This window comes from Vidua macroura, chromosome 4 (assembly GCF_024509145.1).
Source record: "Vidua macroura isolate BioBank_ID:100142 chromosome 4, ASM2450914v1, whole genome shotgun sequence".
NCBI lineage: Eukaryota > Metazoa > Chordata > Aves > Passeriformes > Viduidae > Vidua > Vidua macroura.
The window spans coordinates 32,669,439-32,695,187 of NC_071574.1; positions in this window are offsets into that span (position 1 = coordinate 32,669,439).

The following is a 25,749-nucleotide window of genomic DNA, read 5'->3' on the forward strand; positions in this document are numbered from 1 at the left end:
TAATGCCACATGTGAAAAAAAGTAATGTTTTAGCTTTGCTGATTCTGGCCAGGGCTAATTGCCACTTCAGTGAAATAGATCATTCTATCAGTTGTGTGAAACCTGTTAAAGCTCAAAGTGAGATGCAGAATTAATTATCTGACCACTTCAAGGTCCAGCAGAGGCATTTCTGTATTCCAGAGAGCCTTATAAATTTTCAGATTCTGTTGCATCCTGGGTTTTGGGTTCAGGTTTGGGGTTCTGGTCTTTGTTAGCTTACCGATTCCATGTATCCTTGTGTATCCCCCATGTTATCCCTCCCACGGAAGTTAGCCCCAGGCTGCCGGCCATTGGGTTTTCTCCCCTGCCACTCCTGTGACCACTCCCCAGTCCGGTCTCCGGCAGTTCTGTGCTCGTCACCTCATTCTCACGGTCCCACTGGCCCTGAAGCCCTCTGTCCGCCCCCGTCGTGTCCCCATTGGCCATTGTGGCAATGTCACAGCCACGGCGTCTGTGTTCATTGGGCAGAGAGCTCCCGTCCCCCCCTGTCCCACCCCTATATCCCTCCGCAGCACCCCAGCCTCAGGGCCAGATCGTCCAAGTGAGGCTGGGAGCAGCTGCGGCTTCTCCATCGCGGCTCCTGCGACCAATAAAGCGCCCAGCCATGACGCGGATGGTTTTGGACAATTCCCTGCCTCTTCGTTTCCCTCCCTCGCGCCGACGACAAAGCGCGGCCAGCCCACCCCAGGGCACAGCTGCAGAAGCGCCCAGAAGTAGTGGCGACATCGACCCTGACGAGGAGCCGAGGCGCCAAGCTGCGTTCTCAGGAACAGGTCGGAGCGGGAAAAGTGACGTGCAGCCGGAAGATTCAACAATGAAAATGAACAAGGAAAATGAAATTCATTAAAAGTTGGTTCCTCTACCCAACTTTTCCCAAGTCTTTCACTGCCATATTAAGGTAATATGAATCAGTGTTTCATATTTGTAACATATCAGGAAGGTTTGATTTGACAGAATGCAAGATAATGTCTGCTACAATTATGTACTCCATTCAGCAGTAGTCAAAAGATTAGTTAGAATACACAACTACTAAATTGTTTCTTTAGTGCTCTAATGTGTTCTATTAACTTGCTATTAAGAACTTTTCTAACGGTCCATTGAAAATGAGATTCTCTGATAGTTCCCAGAGACTGAACAATTTTTTAACATCTGGTAATACAAATTATTTTTTAAACCTCTATTGTGACTTCCCTTTTCCATTTCTGGTGGAAATAGCGGATCAGCTACATCTCAGAGTACCTACCACATCTATCTTAGGCAGCTATGGAATTCAAATCGCTGAAAGGAAATGTTTTAGCTGAACTAAACCTCTAGGGATGATCACTTATTTTATACAAACCACTAGCAGGCTTTTCCCATACTGCATGTGTACCCCTTCACTTAGAATACTTACTTGCTAACTAGGACTATTCTATTTTTATTGTATGCCCTTGCTGCTATGGTAATGTTATTAGATGGATGCCTGAATCCCATTTTGCTTTCTTGTATTTTATTTGTTGAGAGCATCTGGTGCTTTGGGAGGGTATTTTTTTATGAAGGTATGATCAATTTATATAAATGTATAGCTAGTTACACAGTACATGATGTCAGGTAAAGAATAGCACTGAGAGAAACAAACAAGAATAGTTCCTCTTATACAATACCTGTCTGCTCCAGTTGACATCTGGACAATTAAGAAGGAATGATTTTCCCCATAGGCAGTAGCACTTTTGCCCTTGATAATGTAATCTCCAGAGGCTAGGGATAAGGATAACCCAACTCTACATGTAACATCCAGGAGACCAGAAGTAACTCTGAAGAAGGCCCTAAGCTTAAATTTTAGGGGCTTTTTTAACTTTACTGAAAATGAGGTTGTACCCCAAAGGACACAAAATATGCTATAGGACACAATTAAAGAGGAAATGTGCTGAGAGTCACACACACAGGTTTCTAATGTGAGATTCTTGAACACAAAACTCAACCTTCTGGAAAGAGGAGAATTAAATTTATGACTTCATGCAAGAAATTTTTCTTTAGTTCTTTTCTGAAAAGATCCTTTAATTTGCTAGCTTGTTTATTATGCCTTTGTACTTGTACTACCTTGGTTAATGGAGCTTTAAGCTCACTTTTCTTCTGATCATTTAGCTTTTACTAAATTGTTTCAGTTTTTATATGCTGATTGGGGAAGGAAGATGGGAGAAAAAAAAACCAAAAGTACAAATGGGTAAAGACAGAAATTTGCAAGATGCTTGCATGATGCAGCACCACCATGGCTTTCTGTAGTCATCTGTATTACAGAGATAATAGTGTGGATCAGAAATTTTTTGAAGACCTGTATGCCCATCAGATTTTGAAAGCTGATAATGGTGATTTTGTATGATCTTTAGAAAAAATAAAATGCTTTATAGAACTCACAGAAAACCTTTTATTATTTTAGTGTTATTTTATTGTGTTGTATCTGAACTAAACAAAAACCTATGAACAAAAGCCATACACCCACATACAAAATTTTGATTCCAGGATTGCCATCGAGATTAAATTCCATGAGGCAATAGCTGTCTACTCAAAACACAGCTTCTAGTCCTGGAAAATCTTCAAGATGAAAGCATTTCAAATGAAGTCAATTTACCTGTCTAGCATACTCTACACAAGACTGATGTAAGCAACAGAATTTTTGTGTTCATTGGGTGTTATTGTAGAAAAATCAAATTTTTTTTAGATATGGTGAAAGCTCATCTAAGCTTTATTTGACTAAAACATGGTGGGTTTTGACTCTTTCTTTTTGAATTAAAAAAAAACACATCAAAATATATATGGAAATAAAATTTCTATCAAGAAAGAGTTTTAGTGTTGATGACTAGGATTGCCTATTTAACAGTTTAGATACATCTAAAAGGAGATGTACTTAAGATCCATGGAAACCCATCTACTACCAAAGAAAAGCACTTATACAATCAGCCAGACCATGTAAACAAAAATCTGATCTGGCAAACCCAGTTACTTTTTTCTAACATAGTGTGTTGAAACTCCCAAAACTGTTCTTTTCTGTCACTCATAAATTTTATGCAAATATAATAGAATGTTTAAATAAAAAATTCAAAAGGACCCTACAATAGAAACACTCCTCTGAAAACCTATTCTACCATCCACCGTACAGGGGCAGTAAGAAGGAAAGAAAGCTGAAACTGAAAAAATATCCAGTTTTTACCCAATGGAGGTAAGGGGATAAAAAAACACAGAGGACCAAACAATTACAGTTCCCTGTTCCTATCCTGATATCTCAGAACTCTGATCAGGAGCAATATATGGAATACAAGTCACAGAAGCCATTAGGCAGCCTCACAAATCCTAGCTGGGATTCTAGGGCAGCTGGAAGAAATCTCTGGCAAGAATGATGTTGACTCTTTTTTTAACTTCTTGCAGTATTTCTTTTTCTACTATGCAAACTGATATTGTAAACATCATTTTATTTTAAATCTAATTTAATTCTTCTGATCTAATTCAACAAAAGCGTTTATGTTAGAAGTAGACTGAAAAAATATATTATTTGAACGGGATTCCAAAGAGTTACAGAGTGAGTCTCTGCTGAAACTGCACAAGATGATGTTAGAGCTGATAGTCAGAAGTTCAGGAAAATGTGGGCTCTCAATAGTCAGGAAAACCTCTGGCATCATGACAAGGCAGAAAGTCCTTGCAGATTTCATAGCTAAGATGATTGAGCAGGCCTACAGCTGATGCAAACATTGCTTTAATAAAATGAGCCAAGACGCTCCGCCACTGAAGACTCTGTGCCAACTTCTTCAAAATCTTAAATTCGTACACTATTTTTCTTGGCATAAGCACAAAAATGGGCAGAGCAAGAAGAAAAATTGCTAAATAGTTTTAAAAAAATCTACTAGTACCCCTCAAATTAAAAATCATAATTGATCTGAGAAAAATATATGTAACTCCAGACATCCCCAAAGGACTCTAATTTCTGAGAGATTCAAGATGACACCCTGGCTCAAAACTGTAAACTGGTTGTAAAATTATTTTTGAATGGACATGTTCCGTTATGCAGAGTTTCCTTTCTAATAAATACTCTCAGACTGACATGCAGAGTCACACATAGATAGGGATATGTGCTCACCATTAGTACAGGAGTTTTATGTAACTGTTTTTTTCCCTCTTGTTTATTCAAAGATGACCTACTTGAAAAAACATATATAAATACTCATTAATTGTTCATAGGCCTCCTTTTCTGAGATGGGCCTTTAGCTGCCAACAAGGTCACTCAGCTTTCTCAACTATTATTGGTTAATTTGTTATCTTCAATATGGTCTCTTACTAACCAATCTATTAATCCAACTGTCCTTTTCAGATAATGTAATATCTTCATCCCCATTTCCCTTATCAGCTAAATTAATTTTGCTCCATTGAAGCAACCACATAAATCTTACATTGTAATGTGAGATAAGATATAAAAATGCAGCCATGAAAATTTAGGTATGAACTCATTTTTGATAATGTGACACATGATTTTGAGGAAATCTGGAAGACATGACTGCATCAGTGTGGTAGGTCTGCAGTGCAAAGTAGCCAGTGCTGGCAATCTGATATCAACTCCACAACTATAAACCTGAACTTAATGCATGTTGGTGGTCAGAGTGCATCCTTACAGTTTCTATTCAACAGGTATTAATCTTTCTCATGTACTCCAAAGTTATTCCACAAAATGAAGCAAAAACCAATAAATAGGGGAGATCCCCTTCTCTCTTTAGGAGATTCCCTTCTCACTTCTTTTTGTACACTGGTGGAGATGCATCCTGACTTGCAGAAACATCACAGGGTTCTTTCATTTCAGTGCTACCAGAAGAACAACAGTTCTGTTTGGCTTCACAGGTGGGACAGAAATTGCCACTGGTGTTCTGGAGCAATGGAATAACGGGGTGATTATACTGAAAGTGGAAGCATTTTGCAGCGGGTGCAAAGACAAGAGACCACACGAGTTCAGTAGATCTCTGTGTACTTGCAAGAGCAAAGAGCTGCCAAGAGATGACAAAGAGAGAACTTTATATTTGAAAAACAAGGTATTCCGAAAGTGACATTGACATTTGTTGGCTGCAGCACCAATGTAGGAGCTACCTGCAAGCTAATCACCACATGGGATAATAGATCACTGTGAAGCTGAGTTGTTAATACTTTTAAATGACCTCACAAACTGAGATTCACTTTCTTGTAGTTACAGCACACAGCACAAAGACTATTAGACTAAAGCAGTTTTTCTGTCTCCTTGTGGAATCATGATTATTTGATAGACTGGTTTATTTGACAAGAGTGGTTTTCAATTAAAAGAAACAATCACGTTGACTGACATTAATTGCTCTTATGTTCTTCAGCTAATAATCTTCACATCCCTCAGCAGATTTTCTGATTATTTTGCTTGACCTTGATATCTGACTGAGAATCCTACAGCTCCTCAGGTCATCCTTTTGCATTCTTAGCCACCATTGCAGCTTTTCCAACTTCTACTTAATAGCAATTTTATCATATTACAAAGGATACCAAATGCTGACTTCAGCAGTTCAAAGGGCTCACCATCAAGCTGGTGTAATATTTTTCACCTATGACTTTCCCATAGGCAAGCAGTGCTGAATATTCAGAATCAACTACATATATGAAGTCTGGAACATGCAGTGGAAAAGGAAAAAGTGACCAGGTTAATCCCCAAAAATTTAGGTTGAGGCAGACAAGAGAATATCATCTGCTTTTACAGATTCTCACTTCTCTTTCTAAGCACACTGGAAAACTGAAATCAACAAGGCTTTAAAATATTTTGACAAACACTTTGGAAAATCTGTTTTTGAAAGCTGCAATATTTATCCCCACATTATACAAATATCCATTGTGGTCCACTATTACTATCTGAATTAATACAAGAAGGAAAAATCCTAAATCTTCTTCATCTGTCTAAGTGGAAAGATTTTCTAATGGACTATGCGCAATACAAATTTCCCTTCTGAAACTTTTAACATACACTCTTTGGCTACTTTAGTGACATCTTTATACAGACAAAGATTTTAAAGAGCTTAAAAATTGTCTTCTAGCAGAAATAAAAACGTCACTACATGTGGCTTTATTTAAGAAAGATGTCATGGTTTGACACTGGCACAATGCCAGCGCCCCCATGAAAATGCACCTTCCCCAAATAAATGCTGTGAGATGTTATCAGGAACAGAGCAGAGTAGGCCCAAGCTTAATAACAAAGGAAAAAAACTTTATTAAACTACTACTACTACAGAAAACACAGAAACTAAATCCAGGATGAAGACCTTTTAAAACACCCCTCCTCCTCCCAATTCCTAAAACACCCACCATGAAACATCACCCGGGATTCCTGATCAAATTACCACCCTTCAGATAATCAATACTCAAGCTATCCAGGGAGAGAGAAGTCTCTCTTGCACCACAGACCCCCCAAGAAACACAGTTGCCACCTCCTGTGTTTCCCTGTCACACATGGCAACCGCACAGAGAAAATCTGCCAGTGTGACACTCTCCTTTCCATGTCACAGTGCTCTCACCACCGTGCATGGACAGAGTGCTCATAGGGCTCCTTTAAGGATGCTTTGCCACGGACCCAAAGACACAACAGTTCAGCTTCTCATCTTGGGACAACAGCCCCCCCCATTTTCCCCTGGGGCCAAGGGTCCAAGAACAGAGATCATCTTCTTCCCGAAGACAGAGGGCATCACCATTCACTCCTCAGCTTTCCTCTGTTCTTGCCATTCCTGTGCTGTTAGAAGCTGAAGCAGGTCTCCTTGGGTCACCACTGCATCCCCCTAAAATGCAGTCTCTATTGCAGGAGATTTTGGTTCAGTCTATGGCTAACAAGAAAAGTCCAGCCAAAAATTACTTCATCATCTCCTCCCACCTAAATATTTCTTCTTCTAACATCTCAGGTCCCGGACTGTCTCTCTTCCACTACAAATCAAGGAGGAGTAATATTTTACAAAGCCCTCATTTCCTGGAAAGGGTTAAAAGTTCAGACTCCCTGGACGGCTGATATCTCGGTCCAGCATTCCGTCTCCCACGCTGGGCATCATCCCCCCCCTTTCTCCTTCTCCTCTGCCGGCAAATTTCCAGGTGCCGCCAGGCTCTCTGTCACTTCCCCTCTGTGCGGGGGGAACAAAGGCATCTCCACTTCTCTCCACCCTTCCGTCCACAGGAGCTGGCTCGGTTCCAGACCTTCAGCCCCTCGGCCTACCTGGACAAGGCCGCGTGGCTTCCCCTCCCCCACCCAGCCCATGGCTGGGCAGGGGAGAGTCTGCACTCTCTGACGACCGGAACCAAAAGAGACAGTTCTCCTGGGAGTTCTCTGCTTTTAACCCCCTGTGTTCTCAGAGGCGTGTCCATACTTTTAGCGGTCACTCCAGGTGCCAATATCCAAACCTGACCACTGATTGGTTTGACCCAGCTTCCTGGAAAAAATTCACTTCCATGTCAAACCACGACAAGAGAGCAAGGGTTTCTTAATGTTTTCTGGAGGCATTTCAAAGTTATTTTCCAAATATGCAAAGGAGATACTCATGTGTAAATTGTTAGCAGTGAAAGATACACTGCTACAACAGCAGGGATACTTGATACTATGGAATTCACACATCACAGTTACTCAAAAGTGTAGGAAGAAAGTGGAGCTTTGAAATCCTCAGGGCTAAGGCCCTTTACTTGTCATTTTAAAAACCTTGTTTTTGGAGGAAGAGCATTCTATAAATGCTGATAAAGAGTGAGAAGGCTTCTATAACTGGACGGTATGCACAGTAAAGCTAAATCTCAACCATTCTTTTAAAATGCATGTACCTTTTTGTCGTGTTTTTTTCTTCTTACATTGACAGCCATCCACATTGACTCAAGGCTGATTTACCTCAAAGTACAGATTTTGAAAATTTGTGAGGAAAACTCAATGAGAAGCCCCAATCACTGTTTTTCATAATCCATCCACTGCATACTTTCAGATGTTGTTTTTTTTTCTTTTGCAGAAGAATAAGCACTCTGAAGTTCCTTTTCCAAGCAGCTGATTAGAGCCAAGCACTAAGCCTGGACCAGCAGATGAGCAGAGGGTGAAGGATGTTAAACACAGAGCTAGTTTGCCTGTCCTTTTGCTGCTGCTCTGGGATCTAAGGAGCCATCACTATCACAAAAGCATCTGCACAAGACCTTTATGCAAGGATGAATTTTATTTGATCCTAAATAGACTTTAAACGCAGTGAAATGCATGTCACTGATTTGCACCCTGGGAATCTGGCCAGTAAAAACAGGCTGCCTATTTATTAGGCACTGATTATGTGTCACACACATAGTCACCCAACCTTCAGTTATATTAAATAACCTAAAAACCGAATCTAGTAGGGTACATCTGACTTAGCCTATGAAGATAAGGATACAAAATCTTGAATCAGATACAGCCATTCCTTATAGGGGAATGAAGCATATGCTTTTAGAATATTTAAGTATCATGCTCAAGGAGTTACTTGTCTGGGAAATACAGCTTCTGAAAGAGAAGGATTGCTTTTCTCTATATGCTGGTCAGAGTAATGGTTTTATATTATGCCTTTTATTAATACGGATTTTCACACATTTTTACTACAAATTTTTAAAGGCTCCAAACAGAAATCTAGGTGACAATATTTCCTCCCTCTTTAAAGAGTCAAACAGCAAGTTCTTTCCCATTACCTTCCTACCCTCCTAAGGCAGGCAGGTGTTGTCCAGTGTCACAGGGCAGAGTTCCCAAATTCACTTTCATTTGAAAACTTCCTCAATTTTTCCTCCCAAAAAAGTATGTTTCCAGCCCTCACCTAAAGATGAGGTTGATTCAGTGTCGTGTCCTGCAATTGTCACTTCATTCAACTACTTTCAGTGCTGCAAAAACCAAATCTGTTTCCAGCTTGTGAAAAGTCCTACTTGGGGCATGGCAATCATACTTTTCAGAAAGGATTAGACATATTTATGGATTATTATTGTGTTTCCAATTAAATCACAGGGTTTTTTATCTCTTACACTGGAATGTCCTTGTGTTATGTTAACTGGCATTACAGCTAAACTGTGTCCACTTGTCCATATTAAAAGAAATAAAGTCCGAGCACTTAGCTGTTCTGTATCATTTGAACAGCATTTGCTGCCTTGTCATTACAGACAAAAACATTACAATGATTCTTTTAATGCAGTAACAATAAAACTCTCTCCACTAACAGAATGAGTCAGAAGGCCCTGTTTCTAGCAGACACCAGTTCTTAGTGGTGGCATGAAATGACAGGATGAGGTCCATGATAGACATGCATGCACACGTCTTCTGTCAATATTAATTGATGTCATGGGGCAAAATGCCTGAAGAGCATAATTAAAATTTCCCCTTGAGTGTAGTTCAAATCATGCTTGAGAAGAGTTGATATTGCAGCCACCTGAAACCACTTTAGCTTCAGTACTTTGTCTTTCAAGGTTGTTTCGGGGTGCTCAGCACATATCAGAGATAATTTATGCCATTCCAGTTTGCACTCTTAATAGTCCATTTCTTTTTCCTTTGATAATTTTGCTTGCACATGTAGGAAAACTGTAGGAACTGTGTTAGAATATTACTCCTACAAAATGTCTGGCATAGAAAGGATAATTTGGAATGGATCTAGTAAATGTGTCTTTAATTTAATAGTGCTTTAAACAACTGCAAACCTTCTCACCTTCCTCACCTTCTAGAGAGGAGCTCTCATAAGGCACTGGTGCAAAATGTGATTCAAATACAAAGGTCCAATGTGCAATCTCTTGATTTTGGACCTGTGCTAGACTCACTAGTGGTAAACATGCGCTGCTGCAAAGCAATTTTTGTTAATTCAGTGCTGTTTCTTCAGAAACTTTGCAATCTTGGACTATCATTATTTTATCTTAGATATGGATTATGTTTGAAGAGTTGCCAGCTGCACTTCAACATCTGACCTATTGTAGCTGCTACAGAAGTTTCTACTGTTCACACAGAGGACAGAAATCCTCCTTAAAGGCATCTGAGACCTCACCTGTGTGGTTCTTGCCATGTTATTTCTTCATGCCTCACTGTGCCTTTGTGAAAATCATTGTCAATTAAGCCCGTCCCTAAAAGTGGAGCAAAGTAAAACAGCAGCAGAGAGTTTGAGGAAGGTTACTGAAGGATTTTTCACAGAAAACAGCAATAGAATATGTTGTCTACCTTAGGTTTTTCACCAAACTTCTCATGATTTTTATCAGCTATGCTGTTTTCACAAACAAAACCACAGGCTAGGGCTGTATTGCTAAAAAGCATTATTGGACATTCATATTTAAACTGTTGATTTTTCACTTCCCACTCATGAAAATTGGTTAAGGTTCTGCAGGCATCTGATGGGAAGAATAGAAAGCCTGGAGGTTTGATATTCAATATTTATCCAGACATATTAGTTTCTTACTTACACTATGTTAATTTTTTTTTTTCTGGAAACATCTCATGGTTTTGTGAAATGAGCTGAAGAGAATGGGAAATCCATGGAAATGTTTTAATTCAGAGCCATATTGCCCATACAATGCAGATACAGATGACTTTATCCTGATACAGACTGACTTTATTCAAACTGAAGCACAACTTTTCCAAGATTGACTTATAAAATAATAGTCACATGAGAATTAAAAGGCAGATGGATTTATTAATTTCATACTTTCCATAGCTTCCTCTGTCACCTGATCTTTGACCTGAGTAAATGTATTTTCAACCAAATGTTACAAAAGTATGTCAGTTCTTTCAGTGGGGTTAGGTAAGCATGGAATATGCGAGCAGATTAATGATCTTTAGGAAAACAAAACCATTTAATTCAGAACACCCACTTACCATATTTTACATGATTTTCAGCCAAGATGTCACTGGGACTGTCTATAAGTCAAACCAAGCTAACAAGAGGAAAGGAAGTAAGTAACAGAAGGCATTCAGCAATTATCACCCTTTAACAGTCGCAAGGAATTAAGACCATAAGTTCTGTACACTGCAAAAATATCACACTGTGTTGTGCAGTTCCTTCTTAAAAAATTCCCAAGCTGTATCAGACCTTATTTTTCAAAAGGATAATTATATTTCTTAGAAAACATAGCAATACACTTCTGACCTTAGCATCACAGATGGCCAGTGCTTCCCTTGATCAGCAGCTTCAGTAGAAGTTGTGTTGAGGAGGACTGGGCTCCATGTCAGGAATATTTATGTAGAACATTTAAGAATTGCACAGCTCTTCTACTGCAAGCTTGTCTGGCAGTGTTCCAGCATTAATCAACAGTATTTATACCAGAATGGAAAATTCAAAAGTAAAATGCCCTATTAAATACAAATCATCAAATGGGAAAAAAAAAAAAAAAGAAAAAGAAAAAAAAGAAAGAAGACAAAAGCACTACAAAGAAATTAAGATCATCAGAAATAAAAATGACAGTGAAGGTTGTAATTTTCATTCCACTGAAATGATACTATAAATGATGGCAAAATTAGATTAGATGGACCTCAGTCCATCTTTATAAGAAAAATAATATTCCACATAAAAAACAACACATTTTGACTGTTCAGCACAGTATTTTTAAGAAAGAACAGCAAATACACAGCTTATTGATGCTATTGCACATAGATATGTAAAATTATGTTCATATTATAAAAGCAATACCTACCCTAAAGACATCTTCTTTCTTGTTTACTTAAAGAAAACCAGAACTGCACTCAAAATTATTTGTCTCCAGAGTCCAAAACAATATATAATATTTGACTGCTGAGATGAGCAAAAATTTTTGATACAAACTTAAAGAAAGAGCAGTCATTTAGCTTAGAAGCTGGTATTATTAATTAATTATTGAGAAATCAGCAAAAGGATAGAAGTGCTCTGAGCAGAATAGGGATGATTTTATGACACATTATCTCTACTCCATTGCCCACCTTCATCCTCTGGAGATGCAGAACTTCTCTGCATTCCCAGGAAAGCTGTTTTCATCATAGCAGACACTATGGGACCAAATAATTTCAGTTCCCTGTATCTTGGCTTCAGTTTGGGGAGGGTTTAGGGTACAGATCTCAAGTGGACAGAGAGACTCCTCCCTTGCAGTTTGGTTTCTGTTAAAGGGTGATGATTGCACAGAAAGTGCATGTGATTGTCATGTTTTTATCCATTTCCTGATGGTTAGCTCTCACTTCAGACACCAGGCCTGTGCTGGTGACTATGAGCATTGCAAGCTGGAGCTTGTTAAAAGGCTTGCTTAACTTGGGTTAAGCATGTGGCTTAATTAAGGCATGTTTTATACATTTCTGTCTGATAATACAAAAAGGATTGCATTGGTCTGCTTGAAATGCAGCTGCTATATGGTGTCATGGAAATAAATGTTAAAAGCTTTTGATTCATTTTCTTTTAAATTGTCTCACTTTCAAGACCTACAACTAATAGGATCACCATGAGACAAGCTTCTCAAACATAATACTGTTCTGGAAACTATGGTTGCAACTGCTCACAAGTACAAGACTGCAGAAGTTCCCAGTTGCTAAAAGCTTTAAAGAGACTGGGACTATCAACTGGTTCCATGTGTTCCTCCCAGACATATTAGCTTTTATGAAGACTTTTTCCCAACTGGAAGAAATCTGCTTTTGGAAGGGTCTGATAGGCTACTAGATTTTTCAACAACTGCCTGAATTTCAGTTCCAGATTGGCTGAAAACATAAACTATTTGGATTATTTCATTGCTAACTATTTCAATGATGATATATTCTGTTCCAGGTGTAGTTGGCTTCAGATGAATACACTGAGGTTATAAAATAGATCTAATGATTAAAAGCCATTCACACTTGGATATAACACACACAATGCTCTTCTGCTGGTGGGACTTCCAAACAGTTTAATGATTAACAAAAGTTAACAAAGTGAATTATTTTAAAAAATTATACAGGCAATGATAATGTGCTGGTTTGAAAGTAATGGGAAATTCCCTCCAGGGATATGTTCACATTATATTTTCTCTTTTCTCTTTCCAACACTGACCTAGAAAACTGAGGTTCTTGTGCAATTACAGTTTCAGGAGGTGAGGCTTTTGAGAAAACTCAAAATTTTGCAACACTAGTCATGCTGAGGTAAAGACCTAGTTGACTCCAGTTAAGTGTCATTGCTCCTGACTACAAAGTAGAATATGAAACAGCAACTTTTTCCAACCAAATTCTTTGCTTCCATTATTTAAAATGTTGCCTGCAAAATCAGCCAGTGGAGTTCGCAGAAAGATTGAACATATTTTTAAGGTGTGACTTGTCACTTGCATTTCTGATACAGTAATGGTAGTAATCTATGGTATCCTGAAGGGAAGAGAGAACTTGTATAATTTTCTACTTATATGAAAATGCTCAGCTTGTGTTAGTCATCCAGAATCTCACATTAAAATTTCCTTTTTAGCCACAATAAACTATATGCTTTTACAAAGTCTGGTAAGATTCTTTAGTTTGAAAGCTGCTGTGGAAATTTGCCCCATTCAAGGGTCAAAGAGAATGGAAAAATCCATTTGAGGGTCACAGCCCCTCGTTGCTAACTCAGGTGAGTGCAGAGGCTGTTACAAGACTGACCAGACTGTGCACTGTCACTCAAGTGCACTTTCTTTGACAAGAGCATGAGTTAGAGTTGCTGCACTGTATTTGCTCACAAACATATTTTGGATTCACAACCAATCCCAAGTTAGCTTGGGATAATCTCCACCCATCTCATGAAACAAAATTCTTGCTGAGCAGAGCCATCAAGTGAGATGCAAAGAGTAAATACATATTGAAAAATAAAATAAATCATTTGCATTTTGCCAGCTTAGCCTTTAATAAGGTAACTTTTAAACAGTTGTTTAAAGCTTAGATACCATGTTGATCATTTGGCATGAGATAAGTATAAAATAATTTTAAATAGAGAAATTATTTGAAAGCTCTTCTCGCTAAGTGTCAGCCTAGATCTGTATAGTGAATTTTTAATAGAAGCTAGATATGGGTTAACTGGTTTTTATATGGCCTTTAATATGAAGGCTGCCACATGGGGAAACAGCTCCAATAATTATCATGATGCACACAGCAATGTCAGACTGTTTATGCTATTTGTCTCATAGTTCCACAACATTTAAGGCCAGGAAAAAAAAAAAAATTCAACTTATTCAACAGGTACATCATAGGTCATGGTATTTCACTGAAACCAATTTTGCTAATTTTCTTTAAACTATCACTTTTAATCCTCCAAAGATTTTAAATCACAGATGAAATGGAACAAAACTCAGTGTTTCTTGAACATAGCTTGACTCAGAAGAAAACCAGGCCAGCTCAAAGCACAACTTACTGACCACTGACAACACACTATTACTTTTGATTAAGCCCTACTTTTTGAGAGAAAGGTAAAGAACATTTAGGTAATTGCACATCATCCTGCATGACCCAGGCAGGCAACTCACTGCAGCACAAGACTTACACACCATCACAGGCACCAGCAATTTGTGCAAGTGTCTTTTGATAGAGCTTCTAAAGCTTCAGTGAGGTAATCTCATTTAAAGATAAAATACAGAAAAGCAAGCTGGGGAAAGGATCCTAGAAGCCATGTAAATTCCTGATCAAAAATATGACATTAAAGGATAGAAAATAAAATAATAGATATCTCTGGACATACCCTGACATCAAGTCTATTTTTGCACACTTTGCTCAACTGAGAAAGAAGTAAACTCCATATTTTTTCATATTGGTCAAACTTCACAATTGCAACCAGGTCATGCTGCAGAGAAACAAAACCTGATCTTTTTCTGGCAGCTAGTGACAATTTCCTTCTGTTCCGTGGACTGGAGAAGTTTGAGTGTTGCTGAGCATCAGATGGTAGCTGCATTCCTTCAGGGCTGTTTCTAAGCTAAGAGGACAGCTCTCCCTTACTTACCATTATGCCACAGACAATGTGGGAAAAGGTTTCTGGTTTTCAGAATTCAAAGTGAAAGGATAGCTGTAGAGAGAGAGGCAAAGATCAGGATCAGCAAGAAGGGCTTCTTGAAGCTGTCACTGTGCTCTGCAGAAAGAAACCACATTATCATTTTCCTGCTCGTTTGTTTCATATTCCAACTTTTTTTTTTTTTTTTACTGTTTTCATTGTTATATAAGGAATTTTGGTCTGTTTTCAGTTTATTTTTCTCCATTTTTCTCTGAATATACATAATATAATTGAAAATATAGCAGCAGCCTCTAAGTTTTCCTTTCATCAGAAAAACTTATTAACAGCTTTTACTTTCTTATAATTTTCTAAAAATTAAAAAAATGACCTGATATCATGGAGGAGAACCCCAGTAATACTAATTGGTTTCAAATGACTAGTCTGTTTTAAAGGTTATGCAATTGTTAGAATGCTTCTTCATTCTCTTGAAGTAGATTGGGGAAGATATTTTAACCACAGATAAAATTCTGGCAAATTCAGCCCAGTAAGCTGCTGCTGTATGATTCAATAATTTATGAAACATAAGGAGTGCAAAGAAGTGTTGCCAGGCTGCCCAAATTTTTTCAGTCTGCATTCTGTGTTATGCTATACAAATTGCAGTCTGTCCAATTTCTGATTAGGATAATTTGCTATTATTCCCTATGCCCATGTATAGAGCGTTTTTAGAATGAATAATTAGTAGTTCGCTTACATATATTACTTTCTGTATCAGAGTGAACTTCATCAGTTTAAGGACTTTTTCCTTTTTTTTTTTTTTTCTTGGAATAGGCTGAAGCAAAAATCCATTGCCTCCGATAAGCAATTTCCTTGTTCACAGTTATACAGCATAGCCATGCCATTGCGACAGCTTTAATGTGGCCATTACAGGGCATTTCAGTAGCAGGGCACAAAAACTTATTTTTGTACAAGTGTCAACAGTGCTGAAAAATATATCAGTCTTTCCTTTTTAGTAAGCATGAGATGCCACAAGCCTTTGCAAGATCTTGCCTGAATCATAGATTTTCATAAGTCATTCTATCATCAGAGGAGTGGTTAAGCAACCCTGGCAACACAATACTTGTTTACTTGCATAAGAAAACAGCTAAATAAAATCTAAATTAAATGTAATCTCTTCTAAAAATGCACTTTAGCTGCCTTAATAGCTGTCAGAAATTCTACTTGAAAAACATGAGCCATTTGAATAGCCTTTTGAAGCCTATCCTGCCTGCAGCTCTACTATTGGTGGTGCATGCACAAGATAGATTATGTGCCACATTAGCAGCAACTTTACATCTCAGATTCAGACACCAATCTTGCCAAATCAGCTGCGGCTTCCTCCTCCTAAGAATGAGCAGTGTATGCTATATCCCAAGCAGTTCTTAGTAATGTTTTCATGGCTGAGCAAATATCAAACAATATAACCTCTCTTGAAAAATTAAACAAATAAAGCAATGTTTATATATCTTCTGAAGCAATGGTATTTTTTGTCTCCTAATCTTTAATACATTTTCCATACACCAAGTACTATGCCTAGTCCTAGGCCCTCCACTTCAAGAAGGACATTGAGGTGCTAGAGCATGTCCAGAGAGGGGCAGTGGAGCTGGCGAAGTGTCTAGACAATAAATCTTTTGAGAAGCAGCTGAAGGATCTGGAGTTGTTTAGCCTGGAGAAAAGGAGGCTTAGGGATGACATTATCAATCTCTACAGCTGCCTGAAATCAGGTGGTAGCCAGGTGGGGCTCAGCCTCTTCTCTCAGGCAACAAGTGATAGGATGAGAGGACACAGCCTCAAGCTGCATCGGGGGAGGTTTCAGTTGGACACCAGGAAGAATTTCTTCACTGAAGGGGTGGTTAAGCATTGGAATGGGCTCTACAGAGAGGTGGTGGAATCATCATCCCTGGAAGCGTTCAGGAAACAACTGGACATGGCACTTAGTGCTCTGATTCAGTTGAAATTATGGTGTTGAGTCAAAAGTTGGACTCAATTACCTTGGAGGTCTTTTCCAACCTTAATGATTCTGTGTTTCTATGAAATATTTCAATTCATCATTGTACCTCAAAAGAAAGTGTGTCATATTCTAGTGACCCCCACATGTTTCGGCAGTCCTCATGTAAAGCTCTTGTAGGAGCACAGTTAAATATGACATTTCAGCCCACTTCACAGAGTAGAGTCTGTTTTATGCCTAGCACACAAGAGAGTTCATTTTAGCTCTACTGACAGTACACTGTGAAAATACACAAGATTGCAATACCTAAACCCCCTACCATACCAAACCATACAGGTTGTGGTTAGCCAGAGAAATGTTTAACTTGTTTTTAAAAACATTTCTTATAAAGCAATTTCCATTTACTGCATTCCTAACGAAAACAGTACTGTTTCACGTCCACCAGAGAAAGTTTACAATGACATCACATCCAATGGTACAAAACTGGTCCTTTGGGCAAGTTAGGATATGTGCAGCAGTTCCCAAATTCCTGAATTCACATTTCAGGGCCTAGAAATATCCAAACAGAACATTTTTGCTTGACTTTGAAGCCCTGAGGTAGCACATACCTAGTAGATTCATTTTCATTTGGCTGCATCTGAAACCTGACAGGCTTAAATGCTCCTTCCTTTAGCAAAGTGCAGGGTTCCTGAGGACAAGATTGCAAAACAGAAAAATAAGACAATCAAATGAAATTCTAAATAATACTTACAAGAATTAATTAACCTTTTTGATTTTCTATGCTTCCCAGTCTGCTACTTCAATGTCTGACAAATGGCTGACTCTGCTACTTCAATGGCTGACAAATCTGCCACCTCCTTTTTTCCCTTTAAGTTTCTCTCCATGTCCCTTTAGTACTTTCTGCCCACAATTTGCATAGAAGTTCTCTTTGTCATATTGTGACATTTTCAAGGCTGCTACAATATTTTGCAAGTCATACATCAAAAGAAGCACATTTCTAAAGTGTTTATACACTTTAGAAATGTTGCAGCCTATTAGCACACTTTTAGTTCCCACCCGGGAGGCCACATGTGACAGCTGAACTGCACAGATGGAGATATGTCATAGTCCTTTGTTTAAATCACCTCTCCTCCTTTCGACCCGGTTGTGTCTCATGCTTTCCCACTAAAAACTGTGTCTTTTTGACAGCAAAGATGTTGTGAATCACTAGCACAAGGTAGTGGAAAAAAATGGGACAAGCTAGAGCCCAGAGCTCTGCTCTGTTGTAGCCTAGAGCAACAACAGCAGCATACTGAAAATAAGAGGGTTTCTCTCTTACAGAACGGGTTGATATCTCTAGTGAGACATCAGACTGAGCAGGAGAACTGTCTAGGGAGGACAGGCAAGGTACCTAACCTGATGAGATTGACTGCATCCAGAAACTACAGCCCAAACATCCTCTGGAGTTAAAAATTCCATTAACTGCTTGCTGTCCTCACCCTTGTGTACCTATATAACCATGCATCTGATCTGTGCACTTGCTCTTTCTGAACGAAGGCAGAGTAGAATTGGCACCATAAGACAGTCTGCTTTTAATAAGACTCTTCTGTTGTTGTAATGCCAAAGTCTATTCCAATATTTGCAAGTGCATTGCAAAGCTGAGGAGTTCAGAAAAAGAGCAGGAAAAAAAAAAAAAACAATAAAATAAAAAATTGAGCCTCACAATTGTTTATTTTAAAACCAGGCAAGGTACAAAAGAATTAGTGTTAACCTTTTTTATTTGAAGTTGTGTTTAAATTTAGCTATGTATTGTGTTGTTACATAATACCAACAGCTGTAAAACTTTTTTAAAAAAATAAATTAGGATCTTTACTTTTGTCCAAGTTTGTGCTAAGAGATTCAGACTTTGTCCTACTTATAAAGCCACTTCAGATTAGGGTAGCCTACTTGCATCTTATTACTTTTCCAAAATAGCACCAAGCAAAAAAAAAAAAATCTTAAAAGAAAACGGACTGAGTGGGAAAAGGAATCTCTTTCCTAGAAAATTATTCCAGATGCAGACAGCAAAAAAATTACACAAACTAGGAATAAAAGCTTTCACTAAAATAACTATGGTAGTTTATCTGGATTCTAGGGTCTCTGCAGGTCCTCCATTTCTTCTGTCACTCCAATTGTTTCTCTGTGCTAGGCCTAGGGAAACAAAACAATTTGGTAAAACATTGTTAAAAACAGAAACTTCACAAATTGTAAGTTCACGTGGGAACTACCTGAAAGCTGATAGTCTGAAATTATTTGAAACTGCATTGAACAACTGGTACATATAGGGATTGTTTTCTCTTGCTTCAAGAAGGCCATAGGAATAGCCAAAGTTGTCTTCTTCCACTTCTTCAGCACTGGGTCCTAATTACTGAAAGGACACCTTTCAATACTCACATATTGAGTTTAGTGCAGTAAATCTCATTATCTTTTCACAGTGATCTGATAATATTTTCTGTCCAAAGATAGGGTGTGTGGCAGGATGACCAGTGGATGCAACAAGAATGTGGATTGTAGAGAACAAAGGGCCTGAGACTGTAAGGGAGATAAATGATAAACCTCACCTAAGTGTTTCAGGGTATCAAAAAATTCCCAGTTCACATTCACTCACAACTGAAGGCATTTTTCTTCTTCATCTAGGCTAAAATGTTTCCCTCCATGTGTATTAGGCCTATTGATTATTTTGTGTTTGATGAAAATTTGATTAAATTTATTATTTTACTCTTCTTAATCAAGAAAACAGCCCTGCTCTTAAAAGTTCAACTACAAACAAAAGAAACAAACTTCAGTAGCAGGAGAGGAGGTTTTAGGTTTTTTTCCTATTTTGTAACTTAAGAAAATGAGATTTATCTTAAAGCAAGTGAAAAGTTACTTTTTTTAAAAAATTGTAAACTAAGGTTAAACAAAAAAATTTATGATGTAAAATTTCTGTATTTTCTGTAATAAATGGCTTAGGAAATAATAAATTTCCAATCACACAATCACACTGAGATCAACAGATAATTTACAACTCAATTCTTCTAAATAAACTTTAAAATTCTCCTCTTTGGTAATGTTTCTATCATAGCTAAAACCTTCATTTATATGTTAGCGTGCAAAAAAAGATTAAAAAATTCTCAAGGACTCACTCATCATGGAAGCTGAGATTCTTTGGGGACATTCAACCATACTTAACAGCTGATATATTAGTTTCCTTCCCAAATAGTTAATCACAGACTATATTTTAATACCATAATAAACACAATGCAGCAGAGATTCCACTTAGTTCCCAAAGATTCCATGTAGGTTTCCCCCAGGGGATTTCTCCCCCTATCAGGCATCAGACCTGCATAAGGGGGAATGGGTGAGGAGAATGTGTATCTATGGAAACATCCGTGTTCATTGCCAGGAGGTGCTATTAGTCACCACAGTAAAAACAACCAGAGGAATTAACTCCTGTGTTAAGACAGATAAGATGAAAATCATCTCCAAAAATCACTAATCCAAACTCTTCAAGCACCAAAGGTGCTTGAAAGGATTAGTGGCACCTTTAAAAGCACCAAAGGTGCTTGAAAGGATTAGTGGCACCTTTAAAAAAAAAAAAAGAATCTTTAAGAATCTTTAAGAATCTTTAATTTGGGTGAGTCTGGAAGGTCCCAGTACCTTCCAGTGCTCCTCAGCATGGATTTGCAGCTTCTCACAACACCCGTGGCACTGAGCCAGCAGCTTTTGTGGCACAACACCAGCTTTTCGCTGCTGTGCACAGAAGGGATGAGGCCCTGTAGAATAACTCACAGTGTAGAGCAAACTGCCCCTCTCTGGAGCCGCCTAAGCTACACTGACAGGGTTTATGCAGAGCAGGGTGAGGACCCTGTGGTGGAGGAGCAGCCCTTCACTCCTGCCCCAACTGGCTCAGGTGCAGTGTCTGTGCATCTCCTTGAAGAAGGTGTCCTGAGACAGCAGCTGGGCCCACTGTAGCTGAAGGGCAGCATGGATACACCAGCAGACACACTGCTGGACCCCTCCCCTGGCAGAGAAGGTGGATGCCAGCAATTACCTGGGCACCGTGGACTGAGAGAAGCTCCATATCTCCAATGCCAAAAGCCAAGAAGGGTCAGGCTGCTGAGCTCAGAATTGGGTAATGGGCCATGACCAGCCACAATTCAGAGGCTGCTGGGTGTTTGTGGGAGCCTCTCAAGGATGCACAGCCTCACTGCTCCTTCCTTGTGAGCTGGAAGGCATTAACAGGTTCCCTGCATTTGATATTACCTACATATTTTGCCTCTTTTCCTCTTACCCACTGTGTCTGAATCAGATGAGTAAAGCTCTGTCCTCTGTTATAGCAGGATAAAATAAAGGAACTCCCGAGAAGATGAGAAGTTACTCCAGGTGGTATTTGAGGGTTAATGGAGTAAAATTTGCTTCTCTGCCTGCAGCTACTGCCATTCCTCTGCTTGAGTAATAGAGCCTTAAACATTTAAGTGATGGATGTTAGTGCATGCCAGCTGCAAACCAACAGAGCAGGCTGTAAACACATTTTACCCGTTTCTCTCTTTGCTTTTTAATGTGCTCTTTTTCTCAGCTGAGCTGCTCTCGCCTCTCCAGCATTGATTCACACTGACATGAGCGAGCCCAGCCAGCCAGGGCAGGGGAGGTACAGCCTCATATGACTCATGGTGTTCAGCAAGTTTTGGTCATCAGGCTTACAGGAGCACTATGGTTAGCACCCCAGCTGCAGCATTTCGCCATTGCAAATTTTCTTCCCCCTCTTCCTTCAGCTGGAAGAAGCCATTCTTGTATATCTTACAGGATCTTTTCATTAAGGTGGCTGATCTGCAAACATATGTACCTTTACATACCTCCCAGTAGCAATTTCAAGAGATTCATGTTTCTACATCCATTGGATCTGAGGCAGAAGCTGTCACATTTGTGTGGAGATATCTTGTGGAGATGCAGATACTTGTTTTTCACAGTTCAGGACTTGACCTATTTTGTGAAAAATCTGTTTTCTGCCCCATATTTAATGGGGCCCTATTCCATAAATGAGACTGGTTTCTGTTCCCTAAGCCATGGGGCCCATGTGCTTGCCTCCAGCTCTGCCTCCTGTCTGGGCTGCAGGTGTGTGCTGCTGGGAACTTGTGGACCTGTCCCTGGTCAATCTTCTGCAGCTCCTAGCTGGAGCCCAGGCATGCCCCACTCCTTCTGCTCTTCTGAGGCTGACCCATGGTTCTGCTGCCATATCCAGACCTGTGGAACAGTGCTGTGGGTGAGGGAGCTCACTGGGTCACTGTTCCTAAGGAGGCAGAGGCAAAGCTGGTGAAGGACCCTGGGGACATAAGATAAAGTGCTGTAAGGTGCTGATAAGGCAGGTTTATTTTGTAGTTGTAGCACTGCCTTTGCTTGCCAAACCTTCAAAATTAGTTGGAGGCAAGGCTTCTTTATATGTGTAGCCACATTGCTAAACAAGGGGTGCCCCATGACAGATCAGTGTCTAGCTGAAACGGTGAAAACAAAGTGCAAATACAGCACAATTTCATTAGGCTAGATGAACTGGGTGTGTATTAGCAGTGAATTTGAACCTACTCTATAAGTGTATCTTCCTGCTCTTATATACATTCTTGATGGCTTACTTTTCAACTGCTGGCTTCGGAAATCAAAAACCTATCTTAAATTTAACAACTAACTTAACTACTGTGCAGTGCCAGTGGTTTCTTTCCCTCTTGCTCTCCCTGCTTGCAGTGTGATGGGTTAGCTAAGTGCTGAGGTGTTTGCTTCTTGCATGTTCCCTCACTGGGCCCCCACAGTAAAACACACATTAAAATGAATTCTAATGCATCATCAGTGCCATTTATTATTTCCTCTTCTTACATCTGCTCTTGAAGCTTTTCAGCTCTCTCTGCCCTGGAAGGTTCTGACTATCTGTAAATAAGGCTGGTAGCCTAGCAACATTGAGTGAATGCACTTCCCTTGCTGAATAACACTGGGCATAATCAAATCAGCTTCTTACACTATCTGCAGCATTAACACTATGAGTTGAAAACAATTACAAATATTTCATGTACATATGCATTATTTTGGAAACATTTTTCAAATCCTTCAAAAGAAGTCTGTATCAACAAAGTGAAAAAGAAATGTTCAGCTCAGTAGCAAATAAACTATCTCCAGAAACAGGTACAATAATCAGACTGAAAAGATTGATTAATCTGACCCCTGAAGGAGACTAAAGAGAAGGCAAATACCCTATCTGATCATTTGTATTCACCTGCACAGATAACCAGACAATTTGCAGCTACCTTAGGTATCTGACAGAGGGAAAACTGCCTTGTGGTACAGACATGACATTCTCTCAGGCAGGAAATGAGCCCATGTCATAAAAATTGAGCAGCTACCTAAAAAAAAAAAAAAAAAAAAAGTCCATAGCACCATCTATAATCCTTAGGTCTATCTTGCTCTAAAGGAGAAACTTGCACTGTCAAATTGCATTTACCACTGCATATTTCAGGGGTGGAAGCAAGGCACAGCCTTCTCCCTCTCCTGTCATGCCTACATGCATGTGAGGAGCAACACCATCTTGAAGGACAGATCTTCTGCTCTTTCCATCCCTTGCAGCATTAGGTTATTCACCCTAGTACAAAGAAAGGTGCATAGGTGCATTATTTTTTAACAGAACAATTAAACAAGTTTTAGCATGAAAAGCTGCTTAATTTTATATCAACATTATGTCAGAATAAATTCTTCAGTTTGTTGTACAATGTACAGACTTGCCATCTTCTAAGAAGCTGTATTTTGCGTGAGCAGAACTTTCTATTTTCCATCTGCTACATCACTTCAGAATAAGAAGATCTTTATTCTGCACTTTTAATTGACCTTTTTAATCTAAACAAGTTTGACTGGGCAATGAGTGAATTAATTGTTCCAGCATAATGTTATCACAAGGCAGAATTGGTGATGCCAAGCACAAAAACAGCTCTGGCTTTTTTTCCTATTTCTTTTCTCTCATCACTGATTAGCACAGACATTAGTAGACAGACAGCAAGAAATCTGGTTTAACTTTGATTTATAAGCTTGTGTGCATTTTTTTTATTACTATTGGCTAGAAAGATACCTAATTCTATCATAAAAGTAAGCAACTATAAGAAAGAGATACTAAACCCTGTTAGGATGAGGTTCAAATAGAGATTTCCTGCTGATATTTTTGAAAGCTTTATTTATACTGATAAATAACTATGCAGCTTAAAATAGAAATTTTTAATTCACATTACTATAAATATAACTGAATCAAAATAGCCATTTCACTTTTTTTTCATGTACAGTTCTGCCTAACCAGCTAATGTTGCTGAAACCTGACACAGAAGGGGATTTATAGCCAGAGAAAGAGCTTGGTTTGGTCTTTGTCACCAGCTTAAAGCATACCTAACTCTGCTTTCTTAACTTGGTACATAGCCCAGCATGGATGGGAGTAAAGATCACAGGCTTGTAAGACAACAGCATTTATTTCCTGGTATCTTATTCCAGGCTCTGGAATCTAACATTGTCTGCTCTGAGTAACTGTATTTGCCATCCTTTTATCCTCACAAAGTGCCAATACATTCTGCTCAGCAAAATCATTGCTTGCCACCCTGAGACAGAGAGCCAGGAATTGGTGATGTGCATGCCCTGAGGTTGTTGCAGCCTGGGAGGTAAAAACTTTGGATGAAATTGGAGTTTGGGAACAATTTCACAGAAACCCTGGGAGATCTATCTGCCTGTTTTGCACCACAGCCTAACTCCTCTCAAAATGATTACTTCTCTTGCTGTCAACCTTCCCTTCCTTATTAACTGATGAGAGACTTCAGCAGAGTTACTAAGCTAGGGACTGCAGCCAGGCATCTCCCAAACCAACAGGAAGAAGGTTCTGACCTTGAGGAAACCTGTAGCAAAGAGGAAAGCTGTGTAAAAGAGAGGAGATGGTCAAAGATTAAACCAAATGAAGTGGCTTGAGATGTGCCTGAAGGATTAGGAATGGAAGGTGAGACACAGAGACTGGCGAGCAAAAGGATCAGGAGGTCTTCCAACAAAATGGAGGACGAAAGGACAGAACTGTAGTGTGAGATAATTAAGATGCTACCAAGACTTACAGACCAAGTTACAGAATGTCAATTTATCAAAATGATGGAATGGAAGATAATTGTCAACTGGATACATGCTCTGACTGTTTAAATTCATCATACCTGTGCACCGTGCATCTAATTTGCTTTTGAGATTCAGGGGAAGAATTTCTCTTTAAAAATCTTAAATATGCCCTTAAGCAATCCTTTTCATACTACAGAGAATATTTTTTGTTTTCTGTTTCTTTGTTGGCCTTCCTAAATAGGAGAGAACCATCACTTCCTAACGAGATTCTCTCCTTCCCCTAAATGCAGAGAACTGGAGCTGCTCATAAAGAGCTACAAGACTTGTCTGGAGAAGCAATAAAAATGTAGTGTGACACCTGATCCTGGATTTTAGGAAAACATTTCTGAGCTAATCAAATAATGACCTAATTGAGGTTTATATTGTGGACAGATTGATTAACACACTGAAAGTGCAAAACTGAGAACCCTGTTCTTGTCACCTGGCTCTATATTTAGTGTGGGCAGAGTTAACAGTGTATTTTCTTCACTAACGTCTCAAACGTTCTGCAATACATTTTAAAAATCAATTCAAGTACTGAGGGAAAATGGGCATACTTAAAAAGGGAACATTAGGCACATAGCTGAGTCTACAGAGGTTTGCCCAGCCCTTTGCAGGGCTGTATAAAGTTGTAACACTTTCAGCTGAAAGGAAACTGGCGTGCCAGATCGGTAATGAATGATTGGTGCT